Here is a 25927-nt window from a genome sequence, read left to right on the forward strand (position 1 = left end):
AATTGTTATCAGTGTACAGTATATTGATTGGTTTATTTACTAAATGTGTATATCTCTAGATTAATTAATTTAGAATGTCAATAATTAATTAATCCACCTGCTCACCAGGATGTACAGATACTCTTCCTCAGTTTTAGTACATTAATAAATCAAATTCTCTGTATTACTTTCACCACTCCTCCCGTATACAGTATCATGGGTTAACAAGCTTTTAGCTAGCATGCTGTAATATCCACTTATTTTCATTCCACTTAATCTCTATATAATGCTTAAGGTTAAATTAATCTATCCAATTAAAAATAAATAAATTAAAAATAAATGACTTTCTTTTGAAAGTATCAGCCCCAATGTAGTACTTTAAAAGTCAGCTAGTTATCAGAGCCAGCTATCTTTCTGCCCTTAGTCTTTCGGCTGTTACTCGGTCATGGTTCAGTGTTACACTGAGTTTACCATCTGCAGGCCTCTATTATGTGCTTCAATCCACTTAACAGCAATAAAAGTCCTGGCAAAAACACAATTAAACACTAATACTTGCTATTCTTATTTCTGCTTTACATGTAGTCAATGTGAACATCTTCTGTATCTCCTCTTTAGTGTGCAATTTCTTGGCCATTCTTATTACTTCCATGTAAATGGAAATTTGGTGATTCTGTCAAAAATTCTATGCCGAGTTAAGTTCAGCCTCATAACTGGCATCTTGTCTGCATGTGTGTCTGTGAATGACTTGATTACACTGAACAAACATAAGCTGAACAAAACAAGCTCAGGGACAGATGAACACGGTAAAATCAAGGGTCTTAAAGATAGAGTCAGTATCTGCAGTGCCAAACTACTCTATGATGATTGAAACTAGAAGACCACATCCAAATACCATTCAGATTTTCAATATCCTTGAAGACTAGGACTGTAACTAGATTATCACCTTTTTGAAAAACCTGCCACGCGAAACTTTGTTTTACCAAATGATTTAAACCTTAGAACTGAAAGGCACACAGGACACTGACATCAAAATGTACATTCTTTGAAACAAAACCTTACTAAAGCTGTTGTCACATTATGCAACTTCTAGTCGCTGAGTATGTCTGACTTTCCGACTGCAGTTGCTGATCTCTTCACCAGACCATGTCAATTTACACAGCTGAAAACTGCTGGCCATTTTATATTTGGCAACTGCATGTTGACCTTCCCGCAAACGTTTGCTCGCCCCTTTTTGTGACAGCCAATAATATGTGTACAGTGCTGTACAATGGGTTAACGGGCACAAACTCTGCCCTTTTGCCTTTTTTCCATTCTGTTGTTGTATGTAAAACACAAGATATCACACATACGTGTTGCTTACTCCTCATCACTGCATTAGGTGCATTCTACTTCTGCATGAACATTCAATGGTTGTCAGCTCCCAGGCCTGCCTCTCACAAGCCTACTCCTATGACTAAAGATGTTTTTTTTTTGGAGCAAGACACTGGGTTTGTCACACTAGGCAACCCCCCTTTATGTGAGCATGCTGCAGACTGCCTCTGACATTCTAAGATTATGTACGTATATGACGATTAGTGACGAAAAGTTGTTTAATGTGACATGGCCTTTAGTTATAGAATGAAAGACAGGCTAAAGAACAAAATTTGCAATTGTATTACAGTATTTGTGTGGTGATATTTCATTGATAAGCCCGTGAGAAATAACACATTCTTTTTTTTGCATTTTTTGCACAATAAATAAATATAACAACCTATGGAGGAATGTATAAGGCTTATGATATACCATCTGTAGGAATGAAAAAAACTTTTTTTAATACATAAATAACAAAATGCAGAGATTTCCAGCAGATCTGTATTTCCAAGAAACTAGGCAGAATCAGGCCAATTCTTCCTCGTGTTTTTTTTTTTTTATATTTTTTTCTCACAAATGTTCTTGAAACAAATTTTCATATATTGTATTCTGCATGGTTGGTTCCTGCTCTGTAATGGAGCCTGTACCTACCCGTCAGATCAAGGCTATCAACGTCACTGACTGCTTGCAGCTCATGTCCTGTAGGCCTTTTTTTACTTTACTTTACTTACTTATTTGTCAGACACCTTCACCTTAGAACACTGAGATACAATTGATAACATTTCTTTTGTTTTACCAATTACAGCACAGGCGGGTCAACTGACTTGCTCATGGTCACTCAGTGTCAGTAGCAGGATTGGAATCCACAACCTCAGGGTTTAAAATTCAAAGCCACAGCCATTACTCCACACAGCCTTCTTTTAATTATCTGAATCACTTTTGTGATAAGTGGAGCAACAAGTATCCTGGACCGCTGGCAAATTCCAAGCACTTAACAACAGTATCTAATTATATTTGGAAACTACTCCATATTAAAGCACTACATTTAGGCAAATGTGAAATACGTTTACAGAAAGGGGCATTGTGCCCAGTGTAAAAACAACAGCAAAAAAGCAAAAATATAAAAATGCTGTAACTATCACTGCTGTTATATGTGGGTAAGAAAAAAGATTTGCATTTTGTGTTTAATGTAATGCTAGTAACACTTCTTTTAAAGATTCAGCTTGTAATGGAAAGATACCTGGAACCAGGGTTTATGCCTCCTTCTTGTTGTGATACCTGTGGCCCAAACCCGACACAGGAGACACAGGACACAAGTTCAACACACGCTTTTATTTCTTTTTCTTTTTCCATGTGGAAAACGCCTTCCCCTGTTTCCCACCTGTACATGTGTTCTCTCCCCTGGTCCTTCCATTATAGAGGCATCTGGCCCAGTAAGGGCACAGGCCAGCCGCCACATGGCACAAAAACTTCACCTTGTTTTCCTTCACACTGTACTGTCTGCTAGTGTTGTTTTTCTCATAACAAAAGGCCAATGCAATAAAGAACTTTAGAAGCACAACTTACTGATGACTACTTAAAGCTGACAGAAGTTTTTTGCTTTTTGCATGGTATTGTTAAGATTTGTAGAACAGAAATTTCATCATATGGTTTTCTTGTTTTTGTTCATTCTCATGATCTTTACAGTAAATTCCCAAATTCTTAAATGAAAATTATCACACTCTGATTATACTTGCTAATTTCAAGGTACAGTACTGTCTGCAAGCATCAAGAAAGATTATATTATATAATATTTAATTAATAATTACTAGCCAACCTGCGGCGTACCATACGCCGCATAATCAGAACGGTTTTTAATGATTTTTAAGCAGAGGGAGAAAATTAACTCTTGAAAAATCGGTAATGTAATAAATCAGCAAGAAAAGCAACATTGTAACAATGCACGGAACGAACCAACACACAATCGTCCGTGACTGAAAACTGGCGCACTGTCCTCGCTCTTTCTCCTGCCAGACGGAGGTATGGGGTGGAACGGGAGGAGAGGAGAATGATGTCCATTCAGCTCCGTCCGTCATGCTAGTCTGCTGATTTCTCGTTCAGTATGCACTGCCCGCTCATTTGTCCACCGCCAACTCGTCACTTGAGTCGTCGTCTTTACATAGTCCAGATGTACCTGTGAGTGACGTAGACTTTTCATTGCTCTGTGCGGTTTTGGCAGCTATTCTACAGTATATACAGTATAATCCACCAAGACACCCGACCATGGTAGTAGCGAGGTAGGAGGGGGGTGTGTACAAAGGGTTGGGATGCACCAGTGGGAGCGTATGAGTCGCACTTAGTGGGAATTCCACAGTCTGCAGCCCGAATGGGGTTCAACGGCAAACCCACGCCGGGTAGACACACACTCAATGTCATGCATAACTATTTATTGAATGCTAAACACTTCTGGAAAGACACGGTTGTGTAAAACGGGTTGATGTGAGAATACAACAGTAAGTGAATGAAAAGATGGAACTCTGGAGAGAGCAAAATACAAACACTAGTGAACCCGCGGCATAACAAACGCAGCATAATTACCGGTATTTATTGATGGTTGAACACTTCTGGAAAGACACTGTTGTCTAAAAAGGGAGGGTTTGAGGATACAACAGAAAGAGAATGAAAAGATGGAAGTGTAGGCTTTTCATTGCTCTGTGCGGTTTTGGCTGCTTTTATATATATAATCCAACCAAGACACCCGATCACAGTAGTAGCGAGGGGGGTGTGAACAAAGTGCAGGAGCATCTAAGAAGACGCATGTTTGTCACGGATGCGAATTGCTGCATGTAGCATGTAAAACAGTTTGCTATGGTGCATGCAGGCGTGCGTCGTAACTGAAAACTCGGTTTTTAAAGACTGCCTACTACGGTGTGTTTTAACCTCAGTTGTAAAGGAATGTTTTAAGGATCCCATGGGATACCGCTCGCAAACAGTTTTACACGCCGCATATGGCGATTCACCTCCGCGAGAAACATGCCTCTATGAACAGTCAATGTAGCTCGGAGGTGCATGACATTAACCTGACCTGCACTGCATGTGGCCTCTACGATAGACGAATATAAATGACGCCATTTTTCTGTGTCGTCGCGTCCGAGTTGGTGGGTGTGGCCCTGCAAGTTGTTGTCGTATCCAATGGTCTTGGAGTTGGTGGGCGTAGCTCTTTCCTGCGTGCGCCATAGGTGTCTCACTTGTCGGCTTAGTGAATCCACGCCCCTTCCGGCGTGCTTTCCATGGTTGTCTTGCCTTAGTGAATTATATATATAGATAATTAATTATATATAATTATAAAATATAGTATATTTTATTTGCATTTAATTAATATTCTATAGCTTATGTTATGCAATTTTTGCAAATACTGTTATATTTATTTATGGTTATGTATTCCTATAGTTTGTATTTATGCTGTGTACCTACCATATGTTTCTTTCTTTTCTGTGGGTGGGACCTCAACGGGGGCCCACATTTTGTCACTGCTGAGGGATGACTCTCAGCCTTCCTACAGTATTTCAGGTTGAAACATAATCACTTAGATGTTCCTTGATTGTGATGGAGTGCATTTCTTCAACAAGTATTGTATTTGATTCTTACGGAATTTGGGTTTTTGCTTCATGTTCTTAGATTCTGACTAGTGGATTGTGGATTTGGTCTTGTTTGCCTTGAGTTTCCTTTTTAGGCATACCCTTTTTGACTTATTTTGCATTTTCTCATGATCTATTCTCTTTAAATTACTATAAATAAACTCTTCTTTTATAATAATTATTTGTCCATCATTGTCATTTCAGGACATTGGTATATGATCATCCTCTCCCCTGAAGAGCATTTTTGTGTGTTTTTGAATATTTAGACTGTTTTTGGACTTTCAAAGCTAGTGCCCCATTTTGGACCTGAGCAGACTTTGGGGCCAGGCTCCCTGAGGTGAGGACTAATTTAGGGTCACACTCAGTGATGTCCTGATTTGGCTGATGGTATGTGTAATCCTTCTCACACTTCACTATTTTGTGTTACTACATCACTACACTAATAAATTATACATGAAAACATTCTAAACAAAATGCCCTTTTCATAGAGGCGGATCTGAAAATAAACAGAGATAAGCATGAACAATATTTAAGTAATGTTGCAATTGGTGCTTACTTACTTTACTAACTTTACCAAGAATGCTTCAAGTCCTCAACTCATCCCACTCATTAGAACATCAGAATCTATCCACTTAATTGTTCCAAAATATTATGAAGTCTAATTTTGAAGGTTCTTAAAGTCGTACTGTCTACCACACTACTTGGTAACTTATCCCATGTGTCTGCGGTTCTCTGTGTGAAGAAAAATTTCATAATATTTGTGGGAAATTTTCAAATCTTTTATTGTATTGTTCTTGATAAACTCTTTTTAAAGTAACCATCTTGATTCACTGTACTAATTCTTTTTATAATTTTAAATACTTCAGTCATGTCCTCTTAATCTCCTTTTACTTAAACTGAAAAGGCCTAGTTCTTTTAATCATTCCTCAGTCCCAGAATCAGCCTAGTCATTGTTCTCTGGACTTTTTCTAGCACTGCTATGTCTTTTTTTGTAGCCTGGAGACCAAAAATGCACATGGTACTGCAAATTAGGTCTCACCAGTGTGTCAAAAAACTTGAACATAGCCTCCTTTGACTTATACTCTACAGACCCATTCTATTAGCTTTCGTAATGGCTTCTAAACAATGTCTGGCAGTTAATAGTGATAAGTCTGCTATGACTCCTAAATCTTTCTCATAAGGTGTAGTTTCGATTTTCAGACCTCCCATTGTGTATTCAAACCTAACATTTTTACTTCCTACATACAATACTTTACATTTACTTACATTAAATTTCATGTGCCACTCAGATGCGGCGCCGTATATATGTTAAGAAGGCAGGCTCCATTGTAGGATTAAAGTTGGACAGTTTAACATCTGTGGCAGAGCGATGGGCACTAAGCAAACTCCTGTCAATGATGAAGAATCCACTGCATCCACTTAACAGTGTCATCTCCAGACAGAGGAGTAGCTTCAGTGACAGATTTTTGTCACTGTCCTGCTCCACTGACAGACTGAGGAGATCGTTCCTCCCCACACTATGCGACTCTTCAATTCCACCCGGGGGAGTAAATGCAAACATTAATTTTATTTTAATTCTTTTCATTTTTATTACTATTTAATTTAATATTGTTTCTTTGTATCAGTATACTGCTGCTGGATTATGTGAATTTCCCCTTGGGATTAATAAAGTATCTATCTATCTATCTATCTATCTATCTATCTATCTATCTATCTATCTATCTATCTATCTATCTATCTATCTATGCCCATCTGTAAAGGTCCAACAGATTCTACAGAAACTACTAATCTGCCAAGCTTGATATCATCTGCAAACTTAACCAACTTGTTATTTATATTTCTATCCAAATCATTTACATATATTAAAAATAGCAGTGGAGCACTGACCCCTTTCCATGAATCATCCACTTAACTTAAACTCCTGTGGCAATTTACAAAGTCTGGACATGCTCGCTTCTTCAATAAGACTCACAGAGCATTGAAATATGTGAATATAGTATGGTTTTCACAAACAGCAATAGAAAAAAAAAGAAAGCAGACCACTTGTTCAAATGTCCCTGAGGTTAATAAAATATCCTGTGTGGAATGAGCCCCGGGCACAGACAGGTAGACATGTTGCAAAGCACCACCACACGTTTATTTACAGTCTATTATTTACAAAGAATCAAAGTGCACACAACCCACTTCATCCCAAAGTCCAGGCCTCACACTCTTGCCTTGCTTCTTTAGGCCGCCTCCTTGCCTCCTCCAGAGACCTCGTCCTTCTTCCACCCGACTCAAGTCATCACATGAAGGGGGACGGCCCCTTTTATAAGCACCCGGATGTGCTCCAGGTGTGTTCCGGCAATCTCCCACCGACACGCCCCAGTGTGGCGGAAGTGCCAGCTGCATCCCCGGAAGCACTCCGGGTGTCCCTGCTCGTCTTCCCCCCGGCACTTCCGGGTGTGGTGGAAGTGTCGAGGTCCAGGGCTCCCAAGGCATCCAGGCGCCCCCTACAGGGTTGAGCTTCAAAGCCCTGTACCCGTGGCCATCAAAGGCACCAGGGTGGTCACCCCCACATGGTCTGAGGGAGGCGTAAGCCCTCCTCTGGTCCTCCAAGGCATCCCGGCCGGGTCGCCCCCCAACCATCTGCGACACCTGTTAAGGTCATTGACAAAACAAAACCTGAGCAAACAAAATCAAGCCCTTCAATGCAAATTGTCTTTGATGTCAAAGAACCAATCTGAGCATCACTAGTCCATTCATTTAATATTGAGAAATGTTTGGTATGACAATCAAATAGATGAGGCAAAGTTTCATTGTAACATGTAAGTCTACTGGTCACTAAGTTTGTCTGTTGACTTTTCTGGGAACCTTCCTATTGGAATATTCTTTAATCAATTAGTTATGGTTTGCAGAAACTTGTACTTACATTAACCATGAATGAATAGCAGCAAAGGGGGAGATGTTGAATTAGTAAATTATTTGTTAACATGTAGAACATTCTTTATCAAAATATTAAATTTGTGTTCTTTTTCCTCAAAATAAGTAGGGTTTTATTTTCAGATCCCCCCTTAACTGCAGGCTTTGTAATACTGACTGTAAAAGTGACAAGGAGGCTGATCGGGAGATTAAATATCAGTTAAGAGCAAGACAACAGACCCAGAAGAGAGCAGACACTTTTAGAATTTGTGACAGAAGGTACATTGCTGCTTCACAAACATCTTAACAATGATGGCACAAGTTTTACCATTAATTTTTGATGACAGCAGACTGTACATAGTCTACTGTATCACTATAAGATGCTTTAGTACAGAAAAAGCAGATGGTGGAAAAGATAAAATATCAGCCAAGATCCACATCAGTAACAAAAGATATAGTCCGTTCAGCATTAGTCATTGATGGCTCTAATGTCAGATTTGTTGGATTTGGAGATAACAAAACTACAGGCAGTTCAGAAAATTTGAAAATATCCTCCTGTGCATTTCTTTTAATAACACAAATAACTCACATAAAAAGGTATTTTCATGATTAAAAGCAGTGATTTTTCACCTTATTTGTTCAAATTGTTATTTGATTATTTGTTCACAATCAAATAAACACCGTCCAAGATAACAGGCTTTAAAAACAGCTATCTTTGGTTGCCTAAGTCTCTGGCATAGTAATATTTGTATTAATACAAAAACACTGATATACATTATGGCTAACATTTAATAACAAGTTTAAAGTTTTTCATTTTTGTGGTACCTGATTGCAGAAGTTGTTCATACATCTAGCACTGTATAAAAACACAAGGGGTGCCAGAAAATATCGACAATGACATCTTAGTGTCAGTGATGAGCACAGATGGCTCTGTGCAGCGTGTGGTGCTGAGGCTGTACACTTCTGAACACAGTCGATCCCATTCTACCACCTGAAAGGTGGAATATCTACTTGTTGAATCATAATGAAGCTATGCATGGTTGTCCTACTCGAAGGATGTATGAGATACACATTCACCAATCCTCAAAGCAAGATTGGTATGGCTAACCACTACCACCCTCAGACAGACCCAGCTCTGCCACTGCCTTCATATTACAGGCTTTATGTTTTTGCTTGCTAAAATTATGTTTTATGGAAATAGTTGTGTATGCATCATATTCGCCAAATGAAAATCGATGGAGTGTTTTGTTTCTTCTTTAACGTTAGGATATATGCTCAGATTTCCAGAAGACTCCCACCCTGTTCTGACATAACTGTGGTGCAAAAAAAAAGTAATTTGATCTAAAAACATAACTTGTCTTCTCATTTTAGTGATGAAGTAATATCTGTCAGTGCTTAAATATATTCAAAATAATTTATGCTGTTGATTCTGCCAAAACTCTCTCTGACACCTGACAGGTCAAATGTCTGTCACTTTCCAGGAAGAAGGACAGTTACACTAATCACCAGAAGCAGAGGACATTTTGCTATTAAGATGATATTAAAGGAAAATGCCAGTAAAATAGACGACACGATAAAGACTAAAAGTGCTGTACAATTATTGAGGTGAACCTTAGAAAACTTAGAAGGTTTTGAAAATGAACTCTTATAACATATATACAATACAATACAATTTATTTTTGTATAGCCCAAAATCACACAAGAAGTGCCGCAGTGGGCTTTAACAGGCCCTGCCTCTTGACAGCCCCCTAGCCTTGACTCTTTAATTAATGACCTCAGGAAATTGAACTGATCAGAAATGTAGCGTAACTAGAAGCTGAAAGATTAAAACTGAATTAAAGAAAAATAAGATTATTTAGGACTGTACATCCTAAACTGCACTCCATATAGCAAGTGATCAAAAAATGTGTAGACAATATGCTCAAAAGTCACATTAAACCTGACACTATTATTTATAGTGGATAAAGAAAGTATTCAGACCCCCTCACTTTCTGTACTTTATTGTGTTGCAGCTTTAATTTAAAGTTGATATCTTTTTCATTTTTACCAGTCATTCTACACCCAATAACCCATAATGACAAAGTGAAAGCATGTTTTCAGAAATGTTTTCAAATTAATTAACACTAAAAAACGGTGTTCTCTTACTCGTACAATTACTCAGACCCTTAATTCAGTACTTTCTAGAAGCCCCTTTGGCAGTATTATAGCTTTGCACACCTGGTTTTCAGGATTTTATCCCATTCTTCTTGAGAGATTCTCTCAAGCTCTATTAGATTGGATGGAAACCATCTGTAAGCCACCATTTGTAGGTCTCTCCACAGATGTTCTGTAGATTTAAATCTGGGCTTTGGCTGAGCTGATAATCACCACCACAACATGATGCTGTCACCACCATCCTTCACTGCAGGGGTGGTAGGTTAATTACTAATTTGGTGAGCAGTGCTTGGTCTTCAGCAGACATAGGGCTTGGAGTTCTGTCAAAAGAGTTACATTTTTGTCCCATCATGCCAGAAAATTGTTTTCCTCATTTCGTCCAAGTCATTTAAATGCTGTTTAGCAAACTCCAAGTGGGAGATAGCCACACCTGATTGAAGGAGTGCTCTGAGATGGTTATCCTTCCGACATGTTCTCCTATCTCAGCAGAGGACTACCTTTGCTTTCTTAGACTTTCCACTTGGGTCTTGGTTACATTTTTGACCAAGGCCCTAGTAAACTCAAAGAAGTCTTGGTGGTTCCACAACTTCTTCCTTTTCACAGGTACTGAGATCACTGTACTCCAAGGAACACTCCAATCTTTAGAGATGGTTTTATATCTTTCCACAATCTGTGCATCACCACAATTTCACAATCTAATGTGCTATTAGTGGACTTCAATCATGTTCTCAAAACCTCTCAAGATGAAGTAAAACAAACTCAGACTGACATGGGCACAATTTGTAGTGCCAAAGCAAAGGGTTTGAATACTTGCATAAATGAAAGATTTCAGTTGTTGATTTTTAATAAACTATTCTGAAATCATGTTTTCACTTTCTTGTTATAGGTTATTGAGTATAGGTTGATGGGGAAAATATTGCAAATTATCCACATTAAAAATAAAATCTACAACATAATATAATGAAGAGTTCAGAATGGTTTCTGAATCCACTGTATAGTTACTGCCATGAAGAAATCGTTACAGAAAACTTCACACTAGAACCACTAATCATGTCTTCATGGTATAATACACGCCTGTCTCCTCCACAGTTCAAATCCCCAATCCCAATAACTTTATTTTTAATTTGGTAGGACTAAATAGGTATAAATCATATGTGGATATACCAGCTGTGGTACTGATATAATTATTAGGTATTTATTGGGTAAAAAGTCTGTGGCTTTATATTGTTAATTTGTTTTTTTGCCGAAGCTATATGTTGAATGCTGTAACTATTTTATGTTACTCTTTTTATATTTGCACCTGAAACAACAAAGCTAATTTCTGGAAACTATTTGCATGGTAATTAAGTTTCTGTTAAGTTAGAAAGTGACGTAAAGATTTGCAGATTCAGATTAGACAGCAGAAATTTACGAAAAGGTCTCTCCTGACTAAAGTAAAAAGGTCTCATCTGTCAGATCTTGACTGTAGTTTATTTTAGCACGTTGTTTAAAATCAGTTTCACTTTTGTTAAAAATGCTGGACTTCTTTTTCAAAACGTCTGTATATCACTATAAATTCAAGTTCATTCACTAAATCCTTATAACTTCACTGTGCATGTAGCCTTCCATAATACATTCATTTAGGATATTTCAGAAAAAGGCACAAATCAGGCCTGAAGGCCCTATTACACAGTTGAAAATAATGCTGCATTTCCTTATTCTTTTCTGTTGTATACAGTAATGACATTTCTTTATGTTTTGTCATAAGTAAATGTCAACATAATCATGGATGTTTTCAAATTTCTAACTGTATAAATCTTTTTGAGATTGTATATTTACATTATAAAATTGTACTGTAGGCAGAATTTAAAGTGTAAACCCCATTTTTCCTAGTTGATGGAACTTGTTACATTGCAGACCTGCTTACATGACAGAACAATACAGGGAGATTTTTTTTAACCTCCGAGCAGGTCAGTTTAATTGTTGACTAAATGTGACTGAGTGTATTTGGCTGAATCATTGAATCGCTGTGCAAGGTTTGTTCCATCTTCTTGTAAAATGTTACTAAGGCTTACTATAGCCCTAAGCTGGGTTAATTGAGTTCAAGGAATGGCAGTCTTCAGGCAGCAAACAGTGTGGTTTTCCAGTCCAATGCAGACAGTGTGGTGTAGTGATTATAGCTTTGGACCTCAGGCCTTGGGATTGTGGGTTCAAATCCCATTGCTCACAGTGTGTGATCAGGATCAAGTTACTTCACCTGCCTGTGCTCCAATTGGAACACCAAAAGAAATGTAATAAATTGTATCTCCCAAATGTTGTAAGTTGCCTTGGAAAAAGGCATCAGCCAAATAATAAGTAATAATAATTTGCTTCTTCCTTTTCCCAGTTTAGAAGCTCATGCCGCCACTATCTGGTTTATTGGCCCTATAGCCACTAGCTAAGTACCAAAGGCCTCATTCTTCTTTTTAGCCATGTACCACATAGAACTTGAGTCTTTCTCCCTTTACATATATGTCACAAAAGTCTGTGTCCTCTCTTGAAACACAGAGCTACATGAAAAAACCATTACTAGTTGTGGCGAGTGCCCTCTTCTACGCGGTGGCGTGCTGGGGAGGCAGCATAAAGAAGAAGGACGTCTCACGCCTGGACAAACTTGTTAGGAAGGCAGGCTCTATTGTAGGAATAAAGTTGGACAGTTTAACATCTGTGGCAGAGAGACGGGCACTAAGCAAACTCCTGTCAATCCTGAATAATCCACTGCATCCATTTAACAGCGTCATCTTCAGGCAGAGGAGTAGCTCCACTGACAGACTAAAGAGATCGTTCCTCCCCCACACTATGCGACTCTTCAATTCCACCCGGGGGAGTAAATGCTAACATTATACAAAGTTATTGTCTGTTTTTACATGCATTTTTATTACTCTTTAATTTAATTTTTTTTTTTTTGTATCAGTATACTGCTGCTGGATTATGTGAATTTTCCCTCGGGATTAATAAAGTATCTATCTATCTATCTATCTATCTATCTATCTATCTATCTATCTATCTATTATATAGTGCCTTTCATATCTATCTATCTATCTATCTATCTATCTATCTATCTATCTATCTATCTATCTATCTGTCTATTATATAGTGCCTTTCATATCTATCTATCTATCTATCTATCTATCTATCTATCTATCTATCTATTTATCTGTCTATCTATCTATCTATCTATCTATCTATTATATAGTGCCTTTCATATCTATCTATCTATCTATCTATCTACTAAGAGTAGGGATTCAGGATGCCTCAGAGTCTGTAATTCACTCTTTTCTGTTTAGGACTGGAAATGCATCATGAAGTACATATCCCAGAAGGAAGCCAACTCAGCCCAGGAAAATTGCAAGAAGGCTAGAAGACTGTCCTTCTCTGACACGTTTGTCCTGAAAGAATCTAAAAGCAATACAAAGAAAAGAACGCTTCCAAAAGCAATAATACACTACTAGCTTCTAGGTACATTCAGCATTTATGAGCCCCACTGTTAACTGAAAGCTGATATAAAAAGACAGCAAGTCCAGTTTGAGAAACCTACTCTGTGAACTTAAGGCTTGGATTACTGAGTTACCCATGCTATCACACATTGTTTGTTATGTGTTATTAATATCAGCACGTCTTAAATGTCTATGTATCCATATGCTGAAGTACACTGCATAATCAGTGTTTTGTTTGTCAAATTCTAAACATAATTTTAGAGTCCATTCCTTTTGAGTATCAAACAGCATAGCCAGTTTTATATTAAAAGTCTAGTACAAAATACATGATTATACTGCAGCCTTTTAAAAACAAGTTTAGTTTAACTTTATCAATACACATAACTTTTCAAAATGACAGATTCAGACCTTCACTTACCTGTCGATCTTTTAAGTAGATAATCAGCTTTGGTTCCACTGGCTGCAACACAAGACACGAGGGTTAGAGGGAGCTCCCATGTCCTGTGTTGCAGCCAACGGCCCCTACAATATTCCAGCCCACCGGGTTCCTCATGTTGCTTTTAATCATGAGATATTAAAGAACAAATTGTTCAAAAAATGTATACTCATAACAATTTGGTGCATAATTTTTATACATTGTGACACATTGCCATTTAACTTGCTGAACCCAAATATTCACAGTTATGTTAACTGGCTAGTGAGGCTTTTGTCCCTGCACAAGGAAAAATGTATTGGCCCTTTAAGTGTTTGTGGAGGAAAACAGAATGGATTGAGAGTTTGAACTGTTAATAGTTAGGAAAACACATTTTTATGACTCCTTTATCAGTCAGTACCTGCATTGGAATGTCAATAACTACCACTGTTAGTAGGGGAAAAGACTAGAGGAGAACAGTATATGGAACACTCTGTCAGAAAAGGTCTTAAGAAGCAGGAGGATTATTGTGGTATTAACTGGTTCATGGAGACACCGGTGTGTTAAACTCAAGGCCCTTCAGGCAGGTTTTCACTGCTGTCAAGTCGCTGCTAGAAAATAAAAACCTGATCCACGTTTCCTTCTAAGCCTAAGTATCATAATCAATTAATCCTTAGCATTGACTAGGCATTAACTAATTCCAGCAGATTAGAAAGAACCAAAAGACAAGTTTAGGTAAGGCCGGCAGTATACTTCACAACTGTAAAGTCAGAGAAGCATGTCAAACTTAATGACAGCAGTTTCTGGATCTCATCACCTGAAGGATATCAGATTACATGATTAGAAATCATCGAAGAAGACAGATTACATAACTCTTTTAAATGTTTTAAAATTTTCTAAGTGCTTTATGCTCCTCTAATTTTGGCAGCCAATTAAAGTGCTGATTGACAGCACTGGAAGATGTACAAATGTTTTACATGTATATGAGTTCAGACGCAGTCTCAGACCGACTTTTTCCTTTTCCTTTCCGACACAGACAGGAGTTTATTCTTTTTGTGTAGTCCAAACACCCACTTTCCTTGTTTTGGAGCATTGTATGCATTGTACTGCCAGCCGAATGCCCATATATTTACAGTAAGATTTATATTAAACGCATACAGTCAAGTTCTTGTCAGATCGTGAGAGGTGCTCATTTTACACTGGCATAACTATGGCTCAGCTCTACTTTTACTACTACTAATGAGGTGGGCAACTGTTTTGTTTGTGTAACATTGGATTGTGCTTTAACTGGCTTTGTTAAATGTTCTCAGGGTAACACTGTTTTAAAGTGGAAAGAGCAAGAAAGGAGGCACAGCCCAAGAATAAAGCATAACAACTGTAGGCATCTTCTGCAAAAATGCCAGTCTGAATTCAGTTTTTTATCATTCACCAGGAACAAAACTTTCAGCTGTCAGTAAAACATGAGCTGTTTAGTCAAGGCTAAAAAAGGTGTACGCAGGCAAGATAATGTGTTTTTATTTTAGTCAGTCAGTCATTGTCCAACCTGCTACATCCTAACACAGGGTCATGGGGGTCTGCCGGAGCCAATCCCAGCCAACACACAGCGCAAGGCAGGAACAAACCCCGGACAGGGCGCCAGACCACCGCAGGGCACACACACACACACATACCCACACTCCAAGCACACAATTTAGGATTGCCAATGTACCTAACCTGCATGTCTTTGGACTGTGGCAGGAAACCAGCGCACCAGTTTAATATCAGTTAAATGGTAGCCTTGCAGATTATAATTTAACATATGTTGTTTTTAACCTTTAAGGTATTAATATCTTTACAGCTTCTTTTGTTATCTTTATTGATGTGCAGTACTGGGAAGCATAAAAACTAAACTAAAAAGTCCTGATTATAGAGCCATTGCCATCAAATTTATGATGAGACACATGTTATGTATTTGAACCATTGGTATCTTGAACTTCATCCTCTGTGGCAAATAACTTACCATTGAGAAGTCAGCACTGATCTCTTGACTCGATCACAATACAAATGAGATTTTTGACTGGACTGTTGCTTGACCACCATGAACAGGCTCACCTTTTGAGGATATGACTACTAATAACAGTGACTATTGTGTCCTCCATGTACGGGAGCAAAAATCAAGAATTCATAGTAAACTGAAGTGATCTGCACAACAATGATAACTTTTGACATTGTTTTGAAAGATGTCACTCATAAACTCAAACATTGGAATGGACTCTTTATATTTTATATCTTTTCTGATAATCGGACATAATCAAACAGTTGTGTCATGTTTGTGATTATTATAATGACCCTAAAGTTATGCTTATATTTCCAAATAAAAAGTGGGCACTAATTTGTGTGTAAGATTAAAATATAACAAATCATGTCCTGTAAAACCCTCCTCTTCAGAGCCACTGCCCACCAAAATGTCTGCACATCACTGATGTTGCATGTCTTTTAACTAAACTATATTGTCTCAGCAGGTGCTACAGAGTCGCAACAGGCTGATCCAGGCACAGAACTTCATTATCTCAAGTCAGATGAGTGCCAAAAGCAAATATCTGAAATTACTTTATAGCACGCAGGGTTGTTAAGTAGTAGTGCACTTAGTACGAAAAAAAATATTTTTTTTATAAAGAAACCTGATTTTAAAAATTCTCATAAATCAGCAACACCAATTTCTTTCCCAAGTTTCAGCTTCAATATAATGTCCCAGTGCCAGCTAAAATCTGTTCCGTTTTAATATATGTACTATTTAAATTATTGTCTACCAACGGGCATACACTGTGCCCTTAATAACTACAGTTAAAACTTTCACAATTTAGGAATGGTTATTATACATTCCTTAAATCTTTGTTTTTAGGATGTAGGTAGGGATAGAAACAGTTAAAATTACTTAGCAGTTAGTAAAGAATATTATGAGGTAAGACAAGGCTTGTGATTTTTAGTGTATAACTGGAAGATTTTCCATTGGCCTGACGGGTAAACTGTTAAATTTGAGTAAATTGGGTTATAATTTAATTTTGAAAATGCAGCATTGTTACTAAAGTGTTTTTCTCTCCTCAAAAGAGGCTAGAAATGTTAAGTTGTGCTTGAAGACATAATGCAATGCTTGTATCTCCATCCAGTCTGCACCAGTTTAATCAGCAGTGGGAACATCTGCCCACTGGCCTACAGAAGATATACAATGGCCCCATACTGTCTGTTTTTGTAACAATAGACAGTTTCGTTCACTATTTGCCAGTTTAAAACACAAGAAGGAATTCAAGGCCTCCTACATCCGTACCAGGACAAGCAGAGAATAATGTGCAACTGAGAATCGCCTTTAAAGTCAGGCAGTGCCATTCTCCTAACAAATCAACTGGCATTATATACTGGCACTTTGACCTACTGGCTAAGGAGCTAGACTACCACCAAAAATGTCTTCAGTTCAGTCTCCACCAGCGACTTATTATGTGATCCTGAACAAATGATTTCTAGTATCACAGTCAGTGCTCCAGCTTTAGAAAAAAAAGAAAAACAATCAGAATATTTTTGATAAAAGAGCTGGCTAAACATATATAAATAATTTTGTGTGAGTAACTTTATATTCTCTTATTATTCTCACTAGAAAAAAAAATACTTACTTTAAAATTGCATTTTCCTTATAGCAAGGATACAAAGTGGCACAGATATTGGAGTCAGGCCTCATAATTCCAGGAACCCATTTAGGTGGGGCTTGCATGTTCTCCTTGTGATTTTACTTAGCGCTTTCCACTTTCCTCGTCCAATTATAAAAAGGCACATGTTACATTAATTTTTGATTCTAAATTATACCTGTTTGTATCGGTGCTGGTGTGTACTGTACATGAGTGTGCACTGCAATGGTCTGGCACCGCATCCACAGATGGTTCCTGCCTTGAATGCAGGGTAAATTTTGCCACTCTGTGACCCTGTATACCATTCTGTCTGCATTTTGATTCGGTAGCTTAGGGTCCTGGTTATAATAACAAAATTCACTTTCTAAATTAAAAGAGGGAAAAATCAACACAGAGTGGACAATTTAACAGTGAATGGCCTGAAAGATGCATTTTTGTACCAGATGAAATGAAGCTCATGTGTTTATTAAACTGCTTTTTGCAGATGATGTCCTGTTTGCTTCATCAGGCCGTGATCTTCAGCTCTCTCTGGATCGGTTCGCAGCTGAGTGTGAAGCGGCTGGGATGAGAATCAGCTCCTCCAAGTCCGAGAGCATGGTCCTCAGCCGGAAAAGGGTGGAGTGCCCTCTCAGGGTTGGGGGAGAGATCCTGCCCCAAGTGGAGGAGTTTAAGTATCTCGGGGTCTTACTCACGAGTGAGGGTAGAATGGAGCGTGAGATCGATAGGCAGATTAGTGCGGCATCCGCAGTGATGCGGTCTCTGCATCGGTCTGTTGTGGTGAAAAAAGAGCTGAGCCATAAGGCAAAGCTCTCAATTTACCAGTCGATCTACGTTCCTACCCTCACCTATGGTCATGAGCTATGGGTAGTGACCAAAAGAACAAGATCACGAATACAAGCAGCTGAAATGAGTTTCCTCTGCAGGGTGTCTGGGCTTTCCCTTAAAGATAGGGTGAGAAGTTCAGTCATCCGGGAGGGGCTCAGAGTAGAGCCGCTGCTCCTCCGCATCGAGAGGAGTCAGATGAGGTGGCTCGGGCATCTGATCAGGATGCCTTCTGGACGCCTCCCTGGTCAGGTGTTCCGGGCAAGTCCAACCGGGAGGAGGCCCCGGGGAAGACCCAGGACACGCTGGAGGGACTAGGTCTCCCGGCTGGCCTGGGAACACCTTGGGATTCTCCCGGAAGAGCTAGAAGAAGTGGCTGGGGAGAGGGAAGTCTGGGCTTCTCTGCTTAAGCTGCTGCTCCCGCGTTCCGACCTTAGATAAGAGGAAGAGGATGGATGGATGTTTATTAAACAATGGCGGCCTGTCAGTGACAAAGGAATAGTCATTTGCATTTCAAGACAACCCAGGTTGAAAACTTCGTTTCTTAGTGCAAAGAGAATTATCTGCATCTTAACATCAGCAAATCCAAGGAACTGGTTTTTGACATTTCATCGCACCAAAGAGCCTCTATTTTCAGTCACGATTCGGGGAGTGAAAGTTGAGGTGGTCCACACTTGGTGGTCCACATTGATAACAGGTTGGACTGGTCTTGGAACACAGATGAACTATATAAGAAAGGCCAGAGCAGGCTCTTCTTCCTTAAGAGACTGTGTTCTTTTGATATGGGAAGTGACATCTCTCTGTGATGGCCAGTGCAGTTTTTTACGCTGTGGAGGGCTGAGCTGGTAACATCCCTTCAAGAAAGACCCACTGAGTCAACAGTCTAATTAAAAGGGCTAGCACAGTTATAGGACACACTCTGGACTCCCTGGGGGTCGTAGCAAAGGAGGGAGTTAAAGCAAAACTTTGTGCCATTATGAATAAACTGCACATCCTCTCTCTGACACACTAACACCGAGGACTTTCAGCCAACAAAATATTCAGCAAAAGTGTGTCAATTAACACCACTGAGGCTCCTTTATACCTATGGCAATATGTCTGCATAATTCCTCACTGGAGCTGGGACTGCCAAGTCAGAAGTTTTCTTTCTTTTTAAATTTCTTTTCTTAACATATGTTCAGACCAAAGTGAGTATATATTTTTATTTACTGACTTACTTATCTACCTATTTATGTATATATAAATTTAATGTGCTTCTCTAAAAAAACACATTTCCCTCTGGGGATAAGTAAAGTTCTCTCTTAATTTTCATATAGACTTTCCAATGAGCCCTGATGCTCACTGAAAATTCAGGAGTTAGGCAAGAGGGAAATTTCCTCAATCAAGGAGGTTGGGGCTGCTTACCTTAGTGCTATTTGGTTCAACTTATATATGCAAGCTCTAGCATTCTCACATATGAAAGCCATTAAAACAAGTAATCACGAGTCCTTCACTGGCCAGCACCTGCATCATATTATGATATCTTACAGACCTCCTCTCATTGTTATAATTAGATAAAAAAGGTGAAAAATACAGCATTTGTGGCTATGGTAAATTAAAAATGACCAATCTGCAAAAGTTTGAGACCTACGTTTAGATTTATTAGATTTGATTTTGGTCAACTAGGTTTATGATACGAAAAGCAATATATAGGCAAGGAAAAGGCTTTAGTATCTTTGTGAGAAATGGATCAAGTCTACTGTAGTGCTCTAAGGGGCAAATCTACGACTTGATTGTTTTAGAAGAGATTTTAAGGATATTAAATCTACCCAACATCCATTTAGTTTTAATATAGTTGGAAATCTTTCTAAATTCTTGTTTTTGCTTTGTCATTTGTTTGTATTAAGTGTTGCTTGACAAGGGTAAAAACAGACTTTAGAAGCTTTTAGCAGAAGACTGCTACATAACAAAACATATAAAAGTAAAGGAGTCTGAATATTTTCTTCAGGGACTGTAGATGTTTAAGCAGTAGGAGGAAACAAAAAGGAGAAAGGCAGAACAGATGTGTATTTCACAACCTTTTTGAAAATCAATACCTTTGACCTGTGGCAATTAAACAGGGTTATCCTTTGGGTCAACAACACATTAAAGATGCAAGTGTATGCTTTTGAAGCATCACTGAACCACAGAATAAAGCCAAAGAAAATATAAAACCAATGAATATGTTTCTTAGGTAAAATTAAGCATAAGGCAGGGACAAACAAAAGGGAGAAAATAAGTAATAACTAATCAGAACAGCTCCTCTGGGTTGTTGGACCGCTGTGTATCTGTTCTGCCACAAGTTTGAAATCATCAAGTCACAGGGCAAAAAGAGAAGGACCAGAGATGATTTTGAAAATAGGAACTGCCTCAGGTAAAACAGGAATGACATAATGAGACAGCTTGTCATATGTACAGTATGCCCCTATGGCTTCAATTTGGTAGTCAAGCAACATCACTTTTTAACATACCAAGTAAAAATGGACAATCTTCAAAATTTGGCAAACACTTGAAAAAAATAATTTGAATGTAGTAAAGTGCAAAGCGTTATATACAGAGAACTAATATATTAATTTATTAGCAGTAGATAATTAATAAATGAATATAGACTTTATGCACACACGTGTGCATAGGACGTAGCTGAAGGGCTTAGAGAGGACTGATTTTATATCTGCCTGTACACTGGCGCTCTTTCTAAGTTCCCTACAGGTCTTTCCCGGGAAATCCCACCAGGAGCCACCACCTCGAAGCGGGACACATCACTTCCGGTCCCAGGCCCGAGGACGACGTCACTTCCGGCCAACGTCCTATAAAGCCTCCCGCCTTTCCTCTGGAAGGCAGTTCTGTTTTGGACTCTGTCGTGTAAACTTGACTACATGAATCATTTGCTTTTGCAGCCAGGAAACCACATTAAACAGGTGGCTGCCCCAAACCTTGCCCTGCCTCGAGTCTCTTCTTATTACAGAATGAATAAAAGGTAGACAACAGAGAATTTGCAGGTTTATGTTGTTTTTATCCTCCAAGCAATGTGCAGTTCCAAATAAAAAACAGAATAATATGTTTTGTTACATTATAAAACTATTCAATATGAATTAAACAACATCAAGGACATTGAGCTCAGATTCTAGTGTGTTCCACTGAGACTGTATCACTCACTTCTGGTAACCACTGGACAAAAAAAGTCATATTAGACAGATAACAAGTGATGAAGGATAGGGCAACTCTCTTCAGATTTGAAAATATGATGACTACCACTAAATGTTTTCTCAGCGGGTAGAGTTAACTAACATCTCTGAGTTGCTCTAATGCTAGTGGGTGTATGTGGGTATGAAGTTCCATCAAGGCTGTCTCCTGTCATGTGCTCGATTCTTCCAGGAGAGACACAAGTCTCTAACAACCCTGCACTAGAAAAAACAGGTTTAGAAAATGGAAAAACTGATAAATAATCATCAACAGAGAAGGCTAAACAGGAATCTATTTAAGGTGTACAAAATGCTCAAAGACATTAAATGCATTGTCAAATGAACATTTTCATTAAATACTGAATGACAAAGTACTTTCTTCTTACCAACGTTGTGGGACTCAAAACAAGTTATTGGGTCATCGAAATGAAGCAAAAGCCCTGATTGCCTTATAAAAACTAATTAATAGAGTTCCTGGGTCAACTTAGCAAATAATTAACCAATATAGCATGATAAGCTTTTCTATGTTCACAGCTGCAGCATAAGTAATTGCATAAATGTCTACCTTTGCAGAAATCCCTTGAGGCAAACATTTATTCTTAATCTTATATAAACTTGCATATTCAAAGAGAGCAGAATAATGCAAAAAAGAGAAACACAAGTCTGCAATGATTCAGCAATGGGATTTTGATTCCCTGACCTACAAAACAGTAAGAACGGTAACTTCTTTACCCATAACAATTGATATTGCTCAACTGTAATATAAAAGTATGTAATTATATTGCCAACCATTTCTCACTATATACACACTTTGAGTTGGCTGGTATTTTTCTTCATAATAATGCAGTCATTTAACCCAGCCATTGTGGTTGCGCAAACCAGTGTGTTTCTTAGTGTCGGTCCCAAACCCGGATAAATGGGGAGGGTTACATCAGTAAGGGCATCTGGTGTAATACTTTGCCAGATCAATATGCAGACAACAATACAGATTTCCATATCAGATCGGTCAAGGCCTGGAGTAACAACAGCCACCACCAGTACTGTTAGCCAACAGGGTGCTGGCGGAAATTGGGCTACTGTTGGCTGAAGAAGGAGAAAAAAGGCAGGAGGAGAGAAGGAGGGTAAAGAGAGTGGAACTGAGGGTAGGAACTTTGAATGTTGGCAGTATGACTGGTAAAGGGACAGAGTTAGCCGATATGATGGAAAGAAGGAAGGAAGGTTGATATATTGTGTGTGCAAGTGACTAAATGGAAGGGGAGTACGGCCAGGTGGATCAGCGGTGGATTCAAATTGCACTGTTATGATGTGGATGGGAGGAGAAATGGGGTAGGAGTTATTCTTAAGGAACAGTATGTCAAGAGTGTTTTGGAGATGAAAAAAGTGTCAGACAGAGTGAGTACATAAGGGTAGATTATATCATATGCAGGAGCATCACTCTGAAGTAGATTGAAGACTGCAAAGTTTTGGCAGCAGGAGGCGAGTGAGAGCAGAGCCAAGGATCAAATGGTAGAAGTTGAAAAAGGAAGACTGCAAGGTTGAGGGAGGAGGTAAGACAGGCACTGGGTGACAGTGAAGAGTTGCCAGATAGCTGGGCAACTACAGCAGATGTAGTAAGGTTGACAACAAGAAGGGTACTTGGCATGACATTTGGACAGAGGAAGGAGGAAAAGGAAACATGGTGGTGAAATGGGGAAGTACAGGAGAGTACACAGAGGAAGGGGATGGAAAAGAAGAAGTGGGATAGTCAGAGAGATGCAGAAAGAAGACAAGAATACAAGGAGATAAAGTGCAAGGTGAAGAGAGAGGTGGCGAAGGCTAAAGAAAAGGCATGTGATGAGTTGTATGAGAGGCTGGACACTAAGGAGGGAGAAAAGGACCTACAGAGGGATCGAGTTAAGAAAGATGTGCAGCAAGTTAGGGTGATAAAGGATAAAGATGGAAATATACTCACAAGTGAGGAGAGTGTATTGAGCAGGTGGAAAGAGTACTTTTGAGAGGCTAATAATGAAGAGGATAAGCGAGAGAGAAGGTTGGATGATGTGGCTATACTGAATCAGGAAGTGCAATGGATTAGCAAGAAGGAAGTAAGGACAGCTATGAAGAGGATGAAGAATTGAAAGGCTGTTGGTCCAGATGACATACCTGTGGAAGCTTGGAGGTGTTTAGGAGAGATGGCAGTGGAGGTTTTAACCAGATTGCTTAATAGAATCTTGGAAAGTGAGAGGATGCCTGAGGAGTGGAGAAGAAGTGCCCTGGTGCCAATATTTAAGAATAAGATATGATTTCATGCCAGGAAAGAGCACCAAAGATGTGATGTTTGCACTGGGGGCATTGATGGAGAAGTATAGAGAAGGCCAGAAGGAGCTGCACTGCATCTTTTTGGACCTGGAGAAAGCATATGACAGGGTGCCTCGAGAGGACTTGTGATACTGTATGAGGAAGTCAAGAGTAGCAAAGAAATATGTAAGAGTTGTACAGGATATGTTTGAGGGAAGTGTGACAGTGGTGAGGTCTGCGGTAGGAATGACAGATGCATTCAGCGTGGAGGTAGGATTATTTGCAATGGCGATGGACAGGTTGACATATGAGATTAGACAGAAGTCCCCATGGACTATGATGTTTAGTGATGACATTGTGATCTGTAGTGAGAGTAGGGAGCAAGCCGAGAAAACCCTGGAGAGATGGAGATATGCTCTAGAAAGGAGAGGAATAAAGATCAGTAGGAACAAGACAGAATTCATATGTGTAAATGAGAGGGAGATCACTGCAATGCTGAGGATGCGGGGAGTAGAGATGGCGAATGTAGATGAGTATAAATACTTGGAATCAACAGTACAGAGTAATGGGGACTGTGGAAGAGAGGGAGGTGAAAAAGAGAGTGCAGGCAGGGTGGAATGGGTGGAGAAAAGTGTCAGGAGTGATTTGTGACAAACGGGTATCAGCAAAAGTGAAAGGGAACGTCTACAGGACGGTAGTGAGACCAGCTATGTTATATGGGCTGGAGACGGTGGCACTGGCCAGAAAGCAGGAGACAGAGCTGGAGGTGGCAGAGTTAAAGATGTTAAGATTTGCATTGGGTGTGATGAGGATGGACAGAATTAAAAATGAATACATTAGAGGGTCAGCTCAGGTTGGATGGTTTGGAGACAAAGTCAGAGAGCCAAGATTGCGTTGGTTTGGATATGTGCAGGGTTAGGGATACGGGGTATACTGTATTGTGAGAAGGATGCTAAGGATAGAGCTGCCAGGGAAAAGGAAAATAGGAAGGCCTAAGAGAAGCTTTAGGGATGTGGTGAGAGAGGACATGCTGGTGATGGGTGTAACAGAGCAAGATGCAGAGGACAGGAAGATATGGAAGAAGATGACCTGCTGTGGCAACCCCTAACGGGAGCAGCTGAAAGAAGAAGAAGAAGACGAAGAAAAAAATGCATTAATTTGTTTTTTTATATACAATAAACAAATTATAAAACTGATTGTAACTACATATAACACTTTGTAAAGTGTAATTGTTCTTCTCTTTTGAAAGCAAATTCTTCTTTTTTTTTGCACTGGGACCCCTAAGCTACATTATGCACCCTTAAACCTTCATGTTCAAAATAATGAAAAGCCTAACAAGAAACAGAAAAGCACAGGTTCCTGCATTCAGAGAGGTGTTTCAAGGCAAGAAAACAAGTATGAAATTTTGAATTTTGGGTGAAATATTCCTTTAACATATTCTCCTTCAAAGTCACTTGGAAAATGATGCTAAGTCATCCATTTAAATCTCTAATTACAGTGCCAAGTTATTGCACTGCACTTCTATGCTGAACATGCCAATTTTGAAAAACAACCTTTTCCAGATCCCTGAAACCACACACAGTAGTAATTTGACTGTGACCTGAAGTGATATAGTCGGCTAGAATGATTCCATTAAACACTCATGAAATAATAGCAAGATCCTTTAGAATATCAGCATCTTATATCAGAAAATCTGTATCTTTCTTTTACCTGAATGAATAAAAACTGACATACATTAGGTTTCTCTGCAAGATTTTGGGGGTTAATTCTTGTGGTACTGTGGGAAATCTATAGATATCAAGCAACCTCCAAAGACACCAACTGCTCCTTGAGAGTAAAAAGGACAGTAGGCAAATTTCAAACATGTCATATGAATGAGCACAGCCACAAGACAAATATCCCTCGCCTGACTTATGAACGAGGGATACGGACTAGTGAAAACAAACTGCTTGTGAAAATGGATGGAGGGCAAGTCTGTATGGTGAAGCTTTCAGGTACTACGAATAGGAATGAAACTTAAAAAAGAGACATTGTCTACATGATGAATTCAGAGCAATTAGAGTTCTTTATAAGTTAATACTCATTAGGAAACATCACAATTAAA

The 25927-nt window shown here is 39.0% G+C and overlaps 1 protein-coding gene across 2 annotated transcripts in view; it reads right to left on the bottom strand.

Annotated features, from left to right (window-relative positions):
* The window catches only part of LOC120515878 (fatty acid 2-hydroxylase-like), a 57405-nt gene that overhangs the window by 16542 nt on the left and 14936 nt on the right, over positions 1 to 25927 (bottom strand). The gene's annotated exons all lie outside the window — the stretch shown is intronic.

Source organism: Polypterus senegalus, chromosome 15 (genome assembly GCF_016835505.1).
Source record: "Polypterus senegalus isolate Bchr_013 chromosome 15, ASM1683550v1, whole genome shotgun sequence".
In the NCBI taxonomy this organism is placed as follows: Eukaryota; Metazoa; Chordata; class Cladistia; order Polypteriformes; family Polypteridae; genus Polypterus; species Polypterus senegalus.